This window comes from Seriola aureovittata, chromosome 7 (assembly GCF_021018895.1).
Source record: "Seriola aureovittata isolate HTS-2021-v1 ecotype China chromosome 7, ASM2101889v1, whole genome shotgun sequence".
Classification (NCBI taxonomy): Eukaryota; Metazoa; Chordata; class Actinopteri; order Carangiformes; family Carangidae; genus Seriola; species Seriola aureovittata.
In genome coordinates, this window is record NC_079370.1 from 20,810,673 (window position 1) to 20,828,463 (window position 17,791).

Genomic DNA, 17,791 nt, shown 5'->3' on the forward strand with positions numbered 1-17,791 from the left:
AGGTTTTGACATGGATCAGTTGTGCAGACAGTCTCCTCCATGTTCCTGCTTTTCTATACTGGATGACCTTTTCTCTGTGCAGGCAGAGCAGGCTACCAGCAAGAGGTAAGACTGGAACTTTAGTTTGTAAAAACGGATGTTTTCTTCACCCACTTTCTTTACATGAAGAAGCTGAGAAGCTTGAGTGGTGAAGTAAGAGTTTGCCTTTCTCCCTGGGTTTCTTCCTGCGGCCTCCCCCTCTGTGCTGTGTTTGTCCCTGGACAGCAGGCTGGGAGGCGTGCAGCCGCAGTGCTGGAAGCTGAAGGTTCAGGCTGGGCTCGTGGCTGAAGCCTGGAATTGACTTCATTCAGCCATAGCTGGAGCTTTTTTTCTGCACAATCTGTGATGCTCGAGGGCCTGCAAGTAGTTTTCTCTCAAGGGATTCCGATTTTTAGGGTGGAGTGTTTTGGTGATGAAGGGGAGTTTCAAGGGTTTGTAGTAGGAGAGCTGCTATTTTACTCACTTACACTCCCTCTCACAATCTGTCTTCCTCGGAAAGAGAAGAAGAAATGAGAAGAGACAGCAAAGGGAGCAAAGACAGAGGAGGGAAGAAAGACAAGTGGGAAAAAACTAATGGGAGAGAATACAGAATATATAATCTATCAGTCAATCTATCTATCTATCTATCTATCTATCTATCTATCTATCTATCTATCTATCTATCTATCTATCTATCTATCTATCTATGTGTGGCAAAATAGGAAGTTGTTCTAGCAATTTGGAAAATCAACTTCTCCATCAAATTTTACTAAAAGTATTTTATAGCCTTCATCAAACTCTAATCTGCTTCTCCTACTTAAACTCTCTGGGATTTTATTAGCCATGATTGTGCAACTTAAATATTATTTCCAAGGAACTGACTGACCTTTAAATTTTGCTTCCTGTTTTAAAAGTAGGGCGGTTAAAGGTTGACAACCTATGTAAAACTCAACTATGAAGTCTATAATCCTCAGTAGTACATTATTACAAAACTCTAAACTGAACTGCCATTACTGGTATGCATCTTTTGTGTAGATTGGCAACCGTAAGCTTCTGCTGAAAACTAATAGCACAATGAATAATCTGTCAGTTACACAGTGTTATAGTCAGCATTCATCACTCTCTTTTTTTTCCTATTCTGTCCATATTTCTCTCTCTCTCTCTCTCTCTCTCTCTCTCTCTCTCTCTCTCTCTCTCCCTCCTCTCTGTATCTATCTCCAACATTCAATCACAGTCGTAGTGTTTATGCTTTGGTATTGACTGTATGAACGGGGGCCAATGTCGGTTGCAGTGGTTGATTACAGTACATACAGGAAGTACTTGGAGCAGTAGGGATAGAGGAGGCGGGACGGATCGGCTATAGGGGATCAAACCACTGTCTAAACACTATAATAAAAAAAGAGCATGGGTAAATTCTGATCCTTCTCTATAATATAATAAGTGCTTGGTTTATAGAGGACAGAAAACAGAAAGCATTAAGATCTAGCATTAAGTGGTCCCACCTAAATAAATCTGACATGGTAGTATTTACTGTCGCTGCTCTGCCTGCTCAGATCACCAAGCGGCTGTCAGTTCAGATCTTGCAGTCAAGTACAGCTATCATATAGATGGGGTTCTTCAGCATTATCAGAGGGGTAGAGGTGCTTTGGTAGCCAGTCACAAAACTGCAGCAAAACTGTTGTAATCACCATAGATTTCGCATTGTTTGTTAATTCTTGTTGAGGGAATAATAAAATGCCATTTCAGAGTAGGATTTGTTTTACTTTCATTCTGATATTAACATAAGATTACTTGACTCAGTATAATCATCAAATCTTTGACTGGAAATGCCCCACTAAGTTTGCTATTCAAATAAATGTTTAGCTAAAAGGAGCTAGCTGAATTACAGAAACCTTTATGGCTTCCTGACATGTCCTATGAATTTTGCTGATCTTGGTTTTGTTGGTTGTTGAGCCTGCCGATCTTAATGTGACAATATCCAGAGCATGGTGGGAATGTTAGTGTCTCTGAGCTAACTAAATCAAAGTTAAAATGTTTACAACGCTCAAGATGTGGTACTGAACAACAACCGCAGATCTTGCATGGAATAAGAATGTGAGGGAAACAAACAACACATCCAGTAACTGGGTATCAAATGCATTTGAAAACAGTTGCCTGGTTGTCAACTCTGAAAATCTGAGACGCAGACTGGATCTACATTACATCATGTCACTCATCAATGTGCCCTGCCTTCATCCAACCAGTATCCCAGGTCGTCAGCAATGACCTTTACTGTAGATCAGTTTCCTGCACCTGGGCCTCACCTCAGTGAGTGACCCAGATTCAACAGCCTATAATATTGCTGTTACCGTTATGTAAGTTTTGCAAATAATAAAATGCTAAATGAAAATGGACCAAAAATAACAAAACCACCCAGCTTATTTTTTTTTTCTTTCTAGAGCCAGCACTGCAATACAGTCCAGCAGTTTATTGCTCTTGCAAGAAGAAAATCATGACAGCTTGTGGTAAACAGTGAGGTTTGGTTCTGGTTCCTTTTTGGATCTGCCTCTGAGTGTAATACTCAGATTAATCAAGTTATGAGTCTAATAAATATCTCGTTAAATATTTTATCTGGTTTCTCTTTTAATTAGCAACCAGTAATGAACCATTCAGGATGTGGCCAATCAATAGATCATTGCATTTAATGAGAAGATTTGGAGCAACAGATCAGTCCAGAATAGCAGTACACATGACTGACCTGAGGAATAAATGTACTAAAGGATGGCCCGACTCTTTATTACAGCAAGTACTTCAAACCCACTACAGAATATATTGTTAGGTATGTTTTGGTGCTTTTCATTTGTTCACAGGCCCAAATATCTTGATTAACGACTGTGAGACTGTGTTTAGATTGATTGTATATATTTTTGAATACCCACCAAACTGATATATTTCCAAACCAGCTTCCCTCACTGTGATCCGTCATTACATGCATTAGCATGATCTTCCTCTGATTTGCATCTCCCAGGAGTGTGTGGCTGGTCTAACACAGTATCCATTTCTTTCTGAATTGCTGCCCGCAGGCCAGAAAACATTTGACTGGGTATATTGTAGACTTTTAGTCTTTTCATAATCACACATGGCTGCATTTGCCAGAAGAATGTTGTATGAAAAGGAAATAGCTACATTACAGCACAGTAATGGTCACATTTACATAAAACTACATAAAGTGTTGACCTGAGTGCACGACACGGACTCTGAATTTTAAAAATCATGTTGAATGTGCTTCAAATAGTGGTAGGTTGTCAGATACAGGTTATATGAGAAATTGTTATAAAGATTGAACTTAAAATTATATTAAATATAGACTAGATTTACAGGACAAGGTCAAATCTAAAATTTAGGCACAGGCTATATTTAATCTTGCAGTGGGCGATGATGAAGATACTGTCAGATTTTTCAATCTGATTTTTTGCTGAGCTGAAAGTATGCTACAACTGTAAATATTGTATTAGAAATACATTTTCCAACACGCGTGTCTACAATTCAAATTACTGAAGTAGGCCTAATTTTCTTAAGATCTCTGCTTTCCTGATAGGGCACAGTAAGTCTGTTGTTTGTTGATTTTTGACAGCGCTAGTTCAACTAGTTACCAAAAAAACAGCCCCAAATGAATGCTAATGTTGCTCCGAACCTGCTGGATGTACAAATAGAAAACTGTTAAAATGCACTAATGAATAATAACATTACCATACCATTCAATACCATTTCTCTGGTGTGTAGGGACGTTTGAAATTACAGAGAAGATAATCTTTTGATTTCTCATGATTTCAAAATTGGCTAAGGTTTTAAATATCCTGTAGTCTGAGCCCCGCCTTACGATTTTAAAACTCCTGAAGTGAGCCAGGTTTGCTAACTTTTATGCATTCAAGGATTTTTCAGCAAGTAATAAGAATTGGTTAAATTTTAAAACTTGTACTTACCTTTTTTGCCACTAGGGCATCAGAAACAAGCTATGAGCACACAGCGTAATTTACCCCCCCCCCCCCAAACAAAATTAAGAGAGGTCAGAGAAATGTCAATTAAGCACCGTCACACACCTGCTATGTCTAATTAGGGATATTAAGTGAAAACACCTGTGTGGGTGGGTGCACCCCACAGCAAACATGTTAGCAAACGGTTGGACCCACGTTTCTGGCTACCTGATTAAGGTAAGTCCAACATTCACTCTTCCTTCTGCTCTTTTTTTGTCTCCAATAACTTCTCATTAAAACTTTGGATTCTTTAGCTGCTAAATTTTTCCCGGCTGGTCACACTTCGCTTTGTTTGTCAGCCATTTGGTGCAACGCTGCTCTGCTGTCACCAATGGCTGTATTATAAGTATTTTGTCATTGTTTCAGGTTTCCTAACACCACTAGCCTACTGACACTGGCAAGTGTTGGACTGTTGTTTTTAACAATAGGACTAGAAGACAGTCTTATTTCGGGGACGTTGATTATGCTAATGATGAAATGTCATGCAAGAGCACCTCCTCGTGAACAGGTAGCATTCATCAGATTGAAATGAGCCATTTACGACAAAGAGTTCTGTGGATCTGACTTGAAACTAGGGGTATGACTAAGACAGACAGAAGAAAAGTAAGAGAGGTTTGGGATAAGAATACAAAAATGTTCTGGCATGACGGCCATTCAGTTACTGCAATGCTGTGCAGAGGTGAGGGGAACTGCATGATCTGGGGATAATGGGTTTATCACAAAGACCAACCCCCTTTCACACCCAAGAAGTCATGAGATCCATATTGATTATAGTTTTAAATTAGCTTGCCCAACGCTGGTTAAACCAAAGCGTAGGCTAAATGAGTCCATTGGGATGTGGACCTTCAGTAACCTTTCTGTGGGTCAAGGAGGTCTTCCTGGTCTGCTGTCACTTGCACCAGATTTTTAATGGCAAAAACACATTAGACTCTTCACTCTCTTCCTGGATTTCAACTGAGTTACCCCCTCTTCATAATGACTGTTTGCACAGTTCCAGAGAATAATAATCACATATGTGAATTTTTAAATTGAGTGGCGTTCCCCTTTAAAGACAAAGCAGCAGCAGTGGCGGCAGCAGCACAGTAGTAGAACACCATCTGATAGTCATTACCCCTCCGCTCTCCTCCCCCCCTCCTTTCTCCTCCTCTTCTCCTCTCGCTCGATACTCTTCTCTCAGCTCAGACCTATTATTCATTAGTCTGACAAAAAACACCCACCAACTTTGCCGGGCTCAACCTCATGCATAGACACACTAACACAAAGACACATATAATCACACACACGCATGCCCCCACAGTCCCAACCCAGCTGAACTGCTCTGGCGCGGGTCAGGGACCTGTCAAAACTCGGAAGCAGGTCTGGACCCAATACCGTACCACAGAGCGGGCGTCTGGGGGGGGGGGGGGGGGCGCTCCAAGGGACTGAGCTATTTATCGTAGTCCTTGGACAGTCGTTTTTAGCCCGCACTGAAAGTGACAGAAGGAGGGGAGAAGGGAAGAGTATCTGAAATTGTAATGGTGCCATTGAGCAGACGTCTGGAGTGGGTCATTACCAAAAGTAATTGTCTGATTTCCACGGCTGTGAGCACAGAAAGAAGGACAGCAGGAAGAAGATAAGAAAAGGAGGGATGGTGGAAAGCGGGAGGGGAAAGGAGACGGAGGCAGCAGTTGTGAGACACAGGAAGAAAAGTAGGATGGAAAGGAAGGAAATGAAGGAGGGAGGGAAAGAAGTAGGGGAGAGAGTTGGCGGCGGCCTGCCAATGCTCCAGACTGCGTGGTGTATTGCATGGGGAAAATGGTCGGAAGTGCTCGCCCCCCAACTTGCACCCCCACCACCACCAATTTCAGCCTCATTCAGCCTCAGCTCCAGCCACACTCTACTGTGTTTCCCAAGAGAGCCAGACTCTACAGCTGGCCTTATTAAACCGAGAGAGGCAGAGAGACAAAAAAAAAGACGGAGAAGGAAAGAGAGGTCACACAACTGGAAGACATCAGTTGAAACCGTGCTCGCTCTCTTAGTTTTTTCCGTTCATATCCCGTTTTATGATAGAGTTTCTCACAAACACGCTTGCGGTGCACTGGGTTCAAACACATAGTAAAAAGCTATTGTTTGATTCGACATCCCTCAGAACGCTGTAAAACAATGAAACAAATGCTGGGAAATTAAAGTCTGTGTGACTTTTATCTCGTTTGTCTGAGTGCGTCTGAAGGCTGTCGTCAGACATCTGAGCCCTGCTGCATGAGGGCGTCTCTGCTAGTTTGTTTGAATCTCGCTGTATTTGTGAACACAATGGGGCAATAAAAGATACTTTGAGGGATGGAAGTCTGTTTCCAATCCATTATCTGGTGTTCATTGTAATTTGCTTCTTTTCTACTGCCGATTCTCTGAGTTGCCCCTTAACATTGAAGGGATTTTTGTGTGTGTGTGTGTGTGTGTGTTTGTGTGTGTGTGTGTGTGCGCGCGTGTGTGTGTGGGGGGTTGTTATTCTCAACAGATGCTCTCTGTTTGAGAATAACACAATAACACGCATGAGTATTTCCACAAACAGCTACTGGCCACTTATACGCTACACTGGGGTATCTAAGGCTGAAGCATATTGCTCAAATCCATCTCACCTCTTGTGCACATTCAGATTCAGGAAAGTGTTACTCACTTTTTGTCAGGGGATTCAAATTGGCAGCAAACTCACAGCTAAGGTGAACCTAATATGGTTGATCAACAGTCTCTTTTTCTGTCTTGTTTGAATGTGCTGGAGTGTTATTTTTAAATGGAGAGTATTTTTAATGTAATTGTAGTCTGGGACATTCTGGATCTAGGGCATGAGTCCTGACCAGCGGATGCAATGAAATGCTGCTATCACATTTTACTGTCATTACTCCTTCAAAGATAAAGATAATTGGTAATTATACATATCATAGCTCTTGCAGTCTCCATGTGGCATCTCTGTAGTCAGCATAGCCCCAACGTACATATTTTAGGAGGTGCAAGTTAGCTGTGTAGACTGTTGCACAATCATGTGCATGGGCTTCACAGCTACACCATAGCACCTTAACTTACAAACATAAATCCCTTGTATCTCCTATAAATCTTGTGTATCTCCCAGAAAATTATGTTCTGTTATTGTCGTATGGAATTATGTTAAATGTACTCAATGCCAGACCCCTCTCCACACTCTGTCACACTCTCTCAGCACTTTATTCCAGTGTAGGTGAAAGGTCTGGTTCATGTCAGCAGATATAAAAGGAAAAAAAAATCAAGGTACTATTCACTTTTCTGTAGCCAATCAAACTCTGAGCAGGCCTTAAAACTCTCTTTTCATGACTATTAGGCCTCTGTTTCCTGTTGAATCAATGTTGGACACAAAAAATGAATGGAGAGACACTTCACAAAGGTATACGAATTGACTGGGTGCCAGTTTGGAAGCACTGCTGGTCACCTGTGAGATATTTGCTTTGTTGCAGTATAAACAACTTTGAAAGCTCTCTGTAGGCATTAACATGAGCCATATCCTCAAGAGAAGCTGTTAAAGTCTTTGTTACAACTGAATCAGTTGAATACAGACAGCTGCAGCTGCTCTACGGACCATTCATGAAAGGGAGTAACTGTAATATTAAAAACTCTGAGCTGTGATTACTCAGCTCAAAGAAGGCTTCTCCAATCTGAGTGGATCCAGCCTTCTTTTTACTTGCTCTGAGTTATTGGGGACATAAAAGCAGCTCCCCAGACTCTGCCGTTAAAGACTCTGGCCAGTAGCAGCTCTACCTCTCCTGCAGCAGAGGAGTGGTGGAGCGGTAGTAGCACACCAAAAGAGAAATCAGCTGTGATGTCATCGCCACTAATGAGGTGGCAGGAACGATTTGACCACCTGACTCACTCACCACCTCACCTCTCTCCCTGTATTTTTAACTTTCTCTTCAACTCTCTCAATCGCTTTTCGCTTGCTTTTTCTTCTACCCCCATCTGCCACCATCTCTGCCTACCACTTGTGTTTTTCTTTTCCTGGACTATATGTTTTCCTCTCAGCCAGGCTGCCCGGCTCTGGTTGCTTGACTTCCAATCATTTCCAGAGCCACACTTGAGTGCAACAGTTGGACGGTTTGAGCTTATTGGAATAAATACAAAACTAAAAATGTGAATGCAGTTCACTTTTCTGAACATTTAATGAACCATTGGCTCTCTTTGAGAAACAAATAACTTAACATGGTATGTTAACAGGGTCAGCCATGATAAATGGATATCAGCTGAAAGGTAACAAAAAAAAAAAAAGGTTCACACCATGGTTTTCCAAACTCTTAAGGCTTTGGTTGGCTCCACTACGTTCCATGGTGTAATGACTGGCTGCTTCAAATGCCAGGGAGCTCACATCACTGAGAGAGACAGAAACAACAATGGGGGGGGGGGGGGGGACACAGAAAAAGACACGGGTACAACTTGGTTAAGAGCCCGCTCGCAGACTACTTGCCATTACGTTTGAAAGCTTATAGTAATTGTCATTGAGAAATAGAAATATTGAGACAGAAACAGTGACACTACAGCAAAAACAGTGAGTGTCATATGTGTACAAAGACAAGGAAAGACAATAATTTCAAAGTTAAAACAGTCTAAAGTTAAAAAGCAAAACTCATCTGCTTGCTTGAAGTTATGTGCACTTTTGACCTATGGGCAAGATTTATATGTAAGAATACACCTGCTGGAATCAAGAAAAGGGTCACAAAGGGAGAAACCCCCCTTGTTTCCCCCAGTTTGTGTATGGTCTGGTAAATAGCCACATCCCCAACCACAGAGGTGATGAAATGAAGCTTAAAGCAACAATTTGACATTTTGGGAAATTTCTTGCCAAGAGTTGGATGGGAGGATCGGTACAGCTCTCATAGCTGTATGCTAATATGCTATGTTGGAGTCAACATAGTTAGCTTAGCATTAAGACTGGAAACATAAGAAAAGAGCCAATCTGGCTAAGGTAACAAAAAAACCCAGGTGGGTTGTCGGATTGTGTGACTGACTATCTTCCTGAAGTTGTGATTCGCTGTAAGGTCTCCAGACAACCAGGAGCCAACCTTCATGTTTAACTTACACAGGAAAGGTATCAATCTGCTCACCTAACACAAGAAAGCAGTTAAGTATGTTTCCCAAATGTTGCATCATGTTATCCCTGGGTCAAATTTTTCAAACAGCAGCTTTAAAATACAAACACCATTAGGTGAACTGAAGCAAAACCTACATGTTATAAAATATTAATAGTTAATACTATTAAATTAGTATTAATACTATAAATTAGTTCATTCTAATTTCCAAGCACAAACATATATATATAGGCTGACACCTTGGTTTTATGATTTTATTCTACAGTATGTTTTCTGTACTAGATATGCAGTGGTACCACTATTTGCTGACTAAGTAAATGCACTCAATACAGTAAATCTCTCAGTTATCTCTGACAGATTTCCAGTGCACTGCTTTTCAGATTTCGTTCTAGCTGTCCAATTTTGTCCAAAACTTTTACTCTGGAAAAGCTGAAGAGTAGGTATAATACAAATAAATATAAAATGCAAAAGCGGTTTTACTGCTAGGTCAAGTACAAACATTATATACTTCATATTGAATTTTATGACTGTAGCCTACTACTGTGGAGCAGCAGTCAAGGAACTTTCACAGACCAGACCTTGAAGAAAGTATAACTGAAATGACTGGGCAGCAGGGGGGGTTGAAGAGAGGATTTTTGCTTTGTGGATTTGCTTATCCTGCTCCAGTGAGGTCAGAGGTCACGGTCCCTGCAGAGCTACACCTGTTGTCATGCTTATTCAAATTTATACACTGGCTATACATATACCATATAATACACAGAAAAGAATACACAACAAAAGAAAAAAAAGAGGCCATAGGCCATCTATGCAAGCAGCTTATTCTGACCTATAGTCATGTTTTATTGTTAGGCCACTGTAGCGACTGTAGTAATTATGATGGAAGCAAAGAAGGAAGTTAGCTGTACTAAGTTAGATGTACTATATAAGAACAATAAAGAGGAGGTTGTTGTGGATGGATGGGTCAACAAAACTCACGACTTTCACCCAGGAGACTGCTTTCATCTCTAGTGTGAAACTGATGAAACAACCAACAGTGTTTCTCACATTCATGACCGTTTCACAACCCTGTTTATTAATGTGACCATGACAACAAAGGTACTCTAATGAAGAACTTATTTTTCACCCAAACCATAATCTTTCCCCAAACCCTACTAAGCAGTTTTTGTGCCTAAAACTAACCAAACCGTGACCGTCGCACAACCTTAACCATGATGACAAAGGTCCAGTACGCCTGCCTCTGGCCCCTATGGGTCCTATTTGAGGATATAGGACAAGCGACCTATATGGTCGTTTAAGGACTTGTTGTGTACAGTGTGTGTATTTTACTGTGAAGAGAGTGCCTGCAGGAGGTTTGAGAGTCAAGATCATTGGTATGTTGGAAATGGGAGAAGTGAGGAGAAGAGTTCATTTGATGAACTTGTTAAGGGAGGCTGAGCAGAGTGAAAGATGTGTGAAGTCAAACCTTTGTGTTAAGTGTGTGTGTACGTGTGTGTTTGATGTTACAGTCTTGTAAAGCAGCAGCTGGAGAGGGCTGTCCCCTGAGAACCACCGCAGCCGGCTAGTAAACCACACACACACACACACACACACACACTACACACGCACACACAACACACACACACACACTCACAGACACACACACACAGATGCAGTCTTTAATAAAGCTATTGCCCGGGAAACAGACCAGACCCGGCCAATCTGAGGCTCTTTTAAAGCGAGAGTGACACGGTCACGCTCACATTCATATTGATTCACATCCTTTCAGCCAAAATAAAAAAAAAAGTGACAGGTTGCTACGGAAGAGACCCTTTATTCTGACTTTTAAACTTCCAAACCAACTTTTTAACTGACCAAACCATTAAATAAAAAAAGAGAGAGTAAAGCCTAATTAAGGTCTATTGTGAAAGTTTCTTTGCTGACGTATGTAATTTAAACATATTTCGTCTGCATATGGTTCTACTGTAAAACTGGAAATGTACTGTAAAACTGCCCCATCCAGATGTGGAGTTAGTAATACAAGCCACAGCAGGGGGGGACACCTAGTGAGTGCTATGAAGTCAGTAGCTCAGTGAAACTCATTAGAAAAGTGGAACACCTGGAAGACCCTGTGAAATACCAGACTGAGGTACGTTTTTCATGTAGGCTATGTACAGTATTCTGTACTTTTTGTGGCTCTCTCTATGTATCAATGCTGATAAAGCAACAGGAGAAGAAAAACATAACTAATGTGTTTAGTGGATTAAAAACAAAGCTCTTTATTTTTTTTTTTCAACCGTTCATCCACTTAAGAAAATAAGAGACAGGTGCAAGGGCTCAGGCAACAAGTTTTTCTGTTTATGGCAAGTCTCTGTTTAGACAAACATTAGCTGCAGACTGAGCTCCGAATTAGTCTACACCACAAGAATCTCCATATTTAAAGAAACCACTGTTCTTTGCACATTCACATGTCATCAAATATCTGTTTTTTTCCTTGATTGTAGGAATTATATTGGATGACATCATGCTGCAGCTGACTGGGAGCAAACACTCCTATTTTAGAGCTGTGGACTGTTTCCAGGGAGATGATATAACGCAGTCCAGATGAGTCCCTCCAAGGATTGTCTCATTATCACACACGCCGCAGCTGCACGACCACTGTGTATATGACTAAGTGTGTTTATGTGTGTGTGCATGCAGGCTGCTCGTGTGCCTGTGTGTATATGTGTCTGTGACCATTTAAACTCTACTTGCAGTCAATTACCAGAAAATGACTTGTGTGGACCATTTTCCCTCCAAAAAAACTAATTACAGGGTTTGGGTTAAGGTTAGGATTGGGGCTGGGATTGCAGGAAAGTCCTGGACTGAGCTTGTTCCATGTGGACGAGGTGAAACCAGGGGCGTAGCCAGAGGGCTGCCAGGGTGGGACTGGACAAACTCCAGATCTGCTCGTTCCCCCTCTGTGCCACCTCAGAGTTTCTAGTCAGTAATCTAACTATCTAAAAACTCTAATCTATCTATCTTTAGAGATTGCATTTCCCATTCAAGTAAATGATTTTTATTCATGAAAAATGTCCTTTTTGTACAGCCCACTAAAAGCTAAAACAAATACATCTGACAAAGTTGAACAAAATAAAACAAACTGTCAGCTCACTGAAAATGTGCACATACAATATCCAAATGCTTGTGTTATATATTCAACTGTCCCCAAAGCTACAAAAGGACAATTATCAGTGGGAGACAGCTTATTAGTTAGTTTTAGTATTAGTACTTTGGTGGTGATAATGTGTTTTAAAGGTTGACATAAACATGTAGTCCTTTGAAAATCAAAAAATAAAACCCAGAACAGTGGCTGAATCATTTACTGGGTGTTTACAGCCATTTTGGTTCAATTGAAGAATAAGTTGCTGAAAAGTCATTTGGTAATTCCTGTTTTTCAACCACATTCATCAACATTTTACTCACTAGCTTCAATGTTAAGGAATCTTTCTTTAATGAAGTGCTACTGTTGAAAACGTTTTCATCACAGTTTGTTTAATAAAGAAACCTACAAGTGAGTGCTAAAGACAGAAAGATTGGTTCTTTTCAAACTTTTTTTTCTCTTAACCTGTCCAACAACAATAAATTTTATTCAGAGCTGATTTGGTTCATTGGAAAAATTGCAGAATTGAAAATTATTTTGACCCTTTATTTATCTTACAGCTGTGTCTGCTGACTTTATACGTCTCAAACTTCAAAAGCAAATCAATGATAGATGGGAACAGACCCAGAAGTCACTGAAAGCAAGCATTAGTGACTTGAATTTGATTCCAGCAGCCACGGGTAGCCATTGTAGGTTGATGAGTAATAGAGTGACATGTGGCATTTTGGGCTAAGGTGGTGTATATTGCTAAGACAAAAAGGTCCCAGTACCGATCCTTGGGGCACTACACTGGGGAAGGGGATGGGATCAGGATGTTTTCCCTTGCCATGACATAATGAAGAAGCACCCAGTGAGATAGGATTGAAACCAAGAAAGGACTTTGCCAAGATGCCCATATTGGAGTGTGCGGATAGCAGGATGTGTTGGTTCACTGTATCAAAGGCTGCTGAGAAGTCCCGCAAGATAAGAACTGAGGACTGACCTGTAGTTAGGGCTTCTGTCTCAGACAACAGGGCTGTTTCAGTAAAGTGGCCGCTCTTAAATCCCGACTGATTTGGATTGAGGAGACTGTTCTGAGACCACCACTCTTTTTTATGCACTTAGATAAGAATGAAAGTAATGAGACCGGACGATAGTTCGCCACTTGAAAAGGGTCAAGCAAGGGCTTTTTGAGCTACCTGAGCATTTAGTTACAGAGTTGAAAAAGAAAACAGCATTATTATACATTTTGAATTAGCAGCAGTGGTGTGACAAAACTGCAATGATTTAACAACTGTTTTTCCTATTTGCCAAATTATACACTGTATCTTACATATAACTTAACAGTAGTACATATACTGTATACACTGTATAACCAGCATCTTGTACAATGTTCAGATGTAAAAGTGGAACGAAGAGGAAGAGCAGGAAGAGGAGGAGGAGTAGGAGGTAACAGAAGGAGGGTTTCCGACAGTAGCCCAGACCTGACAGGTTCCTTCATATCCGACTTCATTCAGTCCCATACAGGGACTCTGCACATGGTAAAGCCATCACAGGCACACAAAACACACACACACACACACACACACACACAGACTCCCACACACTGTCTCTCACTCATACACATACAGAAGACACATGTTCTCTCTCAGTCTCAACTAGGAAATGGCTTTTACCCATATATGAACACACAAGAAATACAGACAGACAGACAGTATTTTGGCTCTGAAGCAGAAAGTTTGTGCCACTGCAGACTGAGACCAAGATTTCCAGACACAAGAAGTGAACAAGGTGTGCTCTTCTTTTCCTCACATATCCTGTGTGTGAACCTTTGAATTAGTGAGCTTCAGAGGTGCTGGTAGTTGGAGTTTGTCGCCTTTGGACAGAGCCAACTGTTTTCCCATTTTTTCAGTCTTTATGCAATGCCAGCCAACTGCTCACGGTGGCCTCATATTTACAGAGACATGGCAGTGGTCTAACTATTCCTTTGAAGGGAAGGAAACACTTTTCACTGGTAGGCATCAGCGCATCAAGCCGTCTTTTCTTCTACTGAAGTTAGCATGCTAACCAGCTAGCCCTGGACCGTCTTGTCACTTTCCGATAGCGACTCACTGTAGCCTCCAATCTGCCCTGAAGACTTAACGCTGCTCAGAGGGCTTATTATAACCCTTTTGTCTTGTAAACAAAACGATGGCCAAAGCTCTGATCAAGCAACAATCACCTACCGCTCCTGTCAAGAAACCATGTTCAGTGGCAGAAAAAACGTACAAAATAGCCCCATTAAATGCATCTTTTTTCGGCCTGTAACCTGGCTAAATTGAAAGATAATAAGATAATTGTCAGTAAGTCAGTCAAATATTAATTTATTTTCATCCAATCTGCTAAGGTAGGTAAGTTTGGTAAAAGAGAGTCAAATCTTCATAATTCAAATCAACACAATGATAACACAACTCCTACACCTCCCAGCCCCACAGAAAGGAAAAAGATTTAAAGTGCAGCTTTGACGTAAAATTCTCATCATGTTCATAGTTAAAAGTGCAATTGTTTAATCTGTTTTTGCCTCAGTAGAACTCCAAAATACTATGTAGTAATAATTCCCTCTCAACTCACTGTCATTGGTTTGATATCTGCATATGCACCTTCAGGTATGTTCTCCATCATCATCATAATCATTCATTTTTGAATGAGAAAATAAGAATAATCTACCTAACATGAAGTTAAAACCGCAATTTATTCTTACATCACTAAACAAAAACGTGTACTTAATTCATCTAGCCTGGTTAAATGAAAACCTGATCTTAGTCAGCTCGGTTGGACGAGCCTCAAAAAAATAGATGTAATTTTGTCTGCTGCCACTAGACGGGGTAGGAGACGAGGGGCAGCCAAACGCCTGCCCATAATAACCACCAGACATGACTCATTCAGCGTGGAATACCACAGCAGCCACAGACAGGTCTCTGGCAGACAGGGAGCAGAAATCCGACCCTGCAGTAGAGTTTGTGAATGGGACAGGAATGAGCAAAACCAGGGTAAATTTAATAGTGCTGCAATAGGTTTCAAAGATTTAGGAGTTTTAAAAATTCATCAAGTGTTCGGTTTGGCCTATTTATGAAAGTCAAGTGTCTCAGTGGCTAAAAAGTGTGTGTTTTATTGATAAGATGTATCCGCTTAACTAAGAAAAATCTCCTCCCTCCTTGCCTCCATTTAATTCTTTTGTTTAATCCCCCATTGGTTTCAGTGATTCTTTGGCAAAATGCCATTCATCAAGTCATCATGTAGAGTCCCTAAAAGACAGCACAGAAACAACATATCACCTTGTCAGATATGATTGTAGCTCTGATCATCGTCATTCTTGCCCAGACTTCCCCCGCGGAGAGCACCACTCAATTTGAAGACTAACACATGTTGGACAGTCGAATCATTATTTGCTTATGTGGAGTCCGTCCAAGGCTGGAGGGCCTGGAGAGCCAAGAGTCTAATCTGTGGGCATAAGGAATAACATAGAAATAACATATTGTACAACTTAAAGTATGGCAGGGGAGCATACTGTGAGCGGTCACATTACATGAAAACAGCAGGCAGGAAGTGTTTTCAACAGCGGAAAATCTTCAGGTCCAGTCTGACCACCGGTCACACTTCATCTGGCCTGCAGGCTGCGGTCAGTGGATGGATACCTTCCCTACCGTAAGGTTGGATATGCTGTCATACATTTGTCTATTGCTCCCTCTCACACTTTTTTTTCTATTTCTCTGATAAATCTAACACTTATCTACTTTAAAAACCTTTTCCTTTTCTTATTTTGTCCGCCTTTTCCTTTCTCTCCTTTCTTTCCTTCCTCCTAAGAAACCTTACCTCATCATGTTTTTGTCTCTTTTTTCCCCCTCTCCTACCTTCCCCTTCAAACTTTCTCATTCCTCCCTCGCTCACCCTCTTTCTCTCTCTGTTTGTGGTCAGTCACACTTAATCTAGCTCCATCCATCTGTTTCTCTTCATTCGTTTAGTCCAGCCTGTTTTTGATTAAGATTACATCAGGCTTTGACCTATTAGTGTGCCGTGATCCTTTTGAAGTCATTTTGTGGTTACAGGTTAAGCTCAAAGCCCACCACTCTCCATACTCTACATAATACAGACAGTATTTTGAGGGGGAAAAAAACAGTATAGGTTCTTAAAACTTTTCAGCCAGCGACCAAAATGACTTTTTTTCCCTGGGATCCAGGATCATTAAATCATACGAGAGTTCTTGTCATGTGGAGACTCGCTAGAGGAGGGCCTGCGACCCATTTTGGGTCTCAACCCATAATCCAACCTAGCAATCTGTGAACTGGAATATATTGTTCATTTAACCTCATATCCTGAGGATTTTGATTATATTTTGAAGGTAACTTTCCCAACCAGAGAATTTCTGTTCCTTATTAGGGTTGAAGTTCAAAGCCGAGCTCATTTTCCCCACTAAACATAATGCAGACCTCTTGTACAAAATAGTGTTTTGTCAGGCCCCAAATGAAAAATGTAACTATTATCATTATACTCGTTAAAACCACTAATAATTCTGTTGTTTTTATGTGAAGACCCACCAAAGAGGCCTGCGGATCCAAACATCCAGCAGGATATAAATCGGATATTCATCCATGTTTCCTAACTTCAATACTGATCCCTTATATTGGCCCCTCCATCATCTCTGATCAGTTGGCTAACAAGTAAAATGTCAGCATTCATTTCCAGATGTAGATCAAGATATCATCTGTGAAACCTCCCCCTTCTTTCCTCTGCTTGGATGCCTGTGAATAGAGATTGACTGAAATGTTAAACTGTACATCATCATTATTCCTGGGTCAAAGCTCGGGTAAGTAGCCAATTGGCCGAGTCGTGACGCTAAACTGACATCTATTGGCCAAGTTGTGGCAGGGTAGGATGTTAAAGTCATTTAGACTCATCAGGCTAAGTGGACACAGTTGACTGAGAGGTCTCGAACCTCCCCACGTCTGGTTGTGGGTAGTTCTCGGTGCCAACAATTCTCAATTAGAGCAGTGGATGAGAGGACATCTGGGCTGCTGAGTCTGTCTGCTTGACTTATGTATATTAATGAACGCCAACAGGCCTGAATTCATTTCTCAAATGAACCATGTATGTCTGTCTTTTTAACAGATAAACATGACTGATTCAACACATCAGTCAATCATGATGGTCTAAGTTTGCACCAATGACTGTCAGAATAGAGTGAAGACTGACTCACTTTCGTAAAGCCATAAATCTGATCACTTAATATTCTGTATATTGATGACAATGAATATTTAGTTAAAGTTGCAGTAATCAATATTTTTATTTGAACAATGGGTCAAGTGTGTGATGTGAAAGGTGGTAAATGGACTGCACTTACATAGCGCTTTTCTAGTCTTATCGAACATTCAAAGCCCTTTACACTACAAGCAACATCCATTCCTTCACACACACATTCATACAGCACTTTCTTCTACACATACAGCACATCTAAACACACTCATTCACTGATGGAACAGCCATCAGAGGCAATTTGGGGCTCAGTATATTGCCCAAGGACTCTTCGACAGTCATACTGGAGG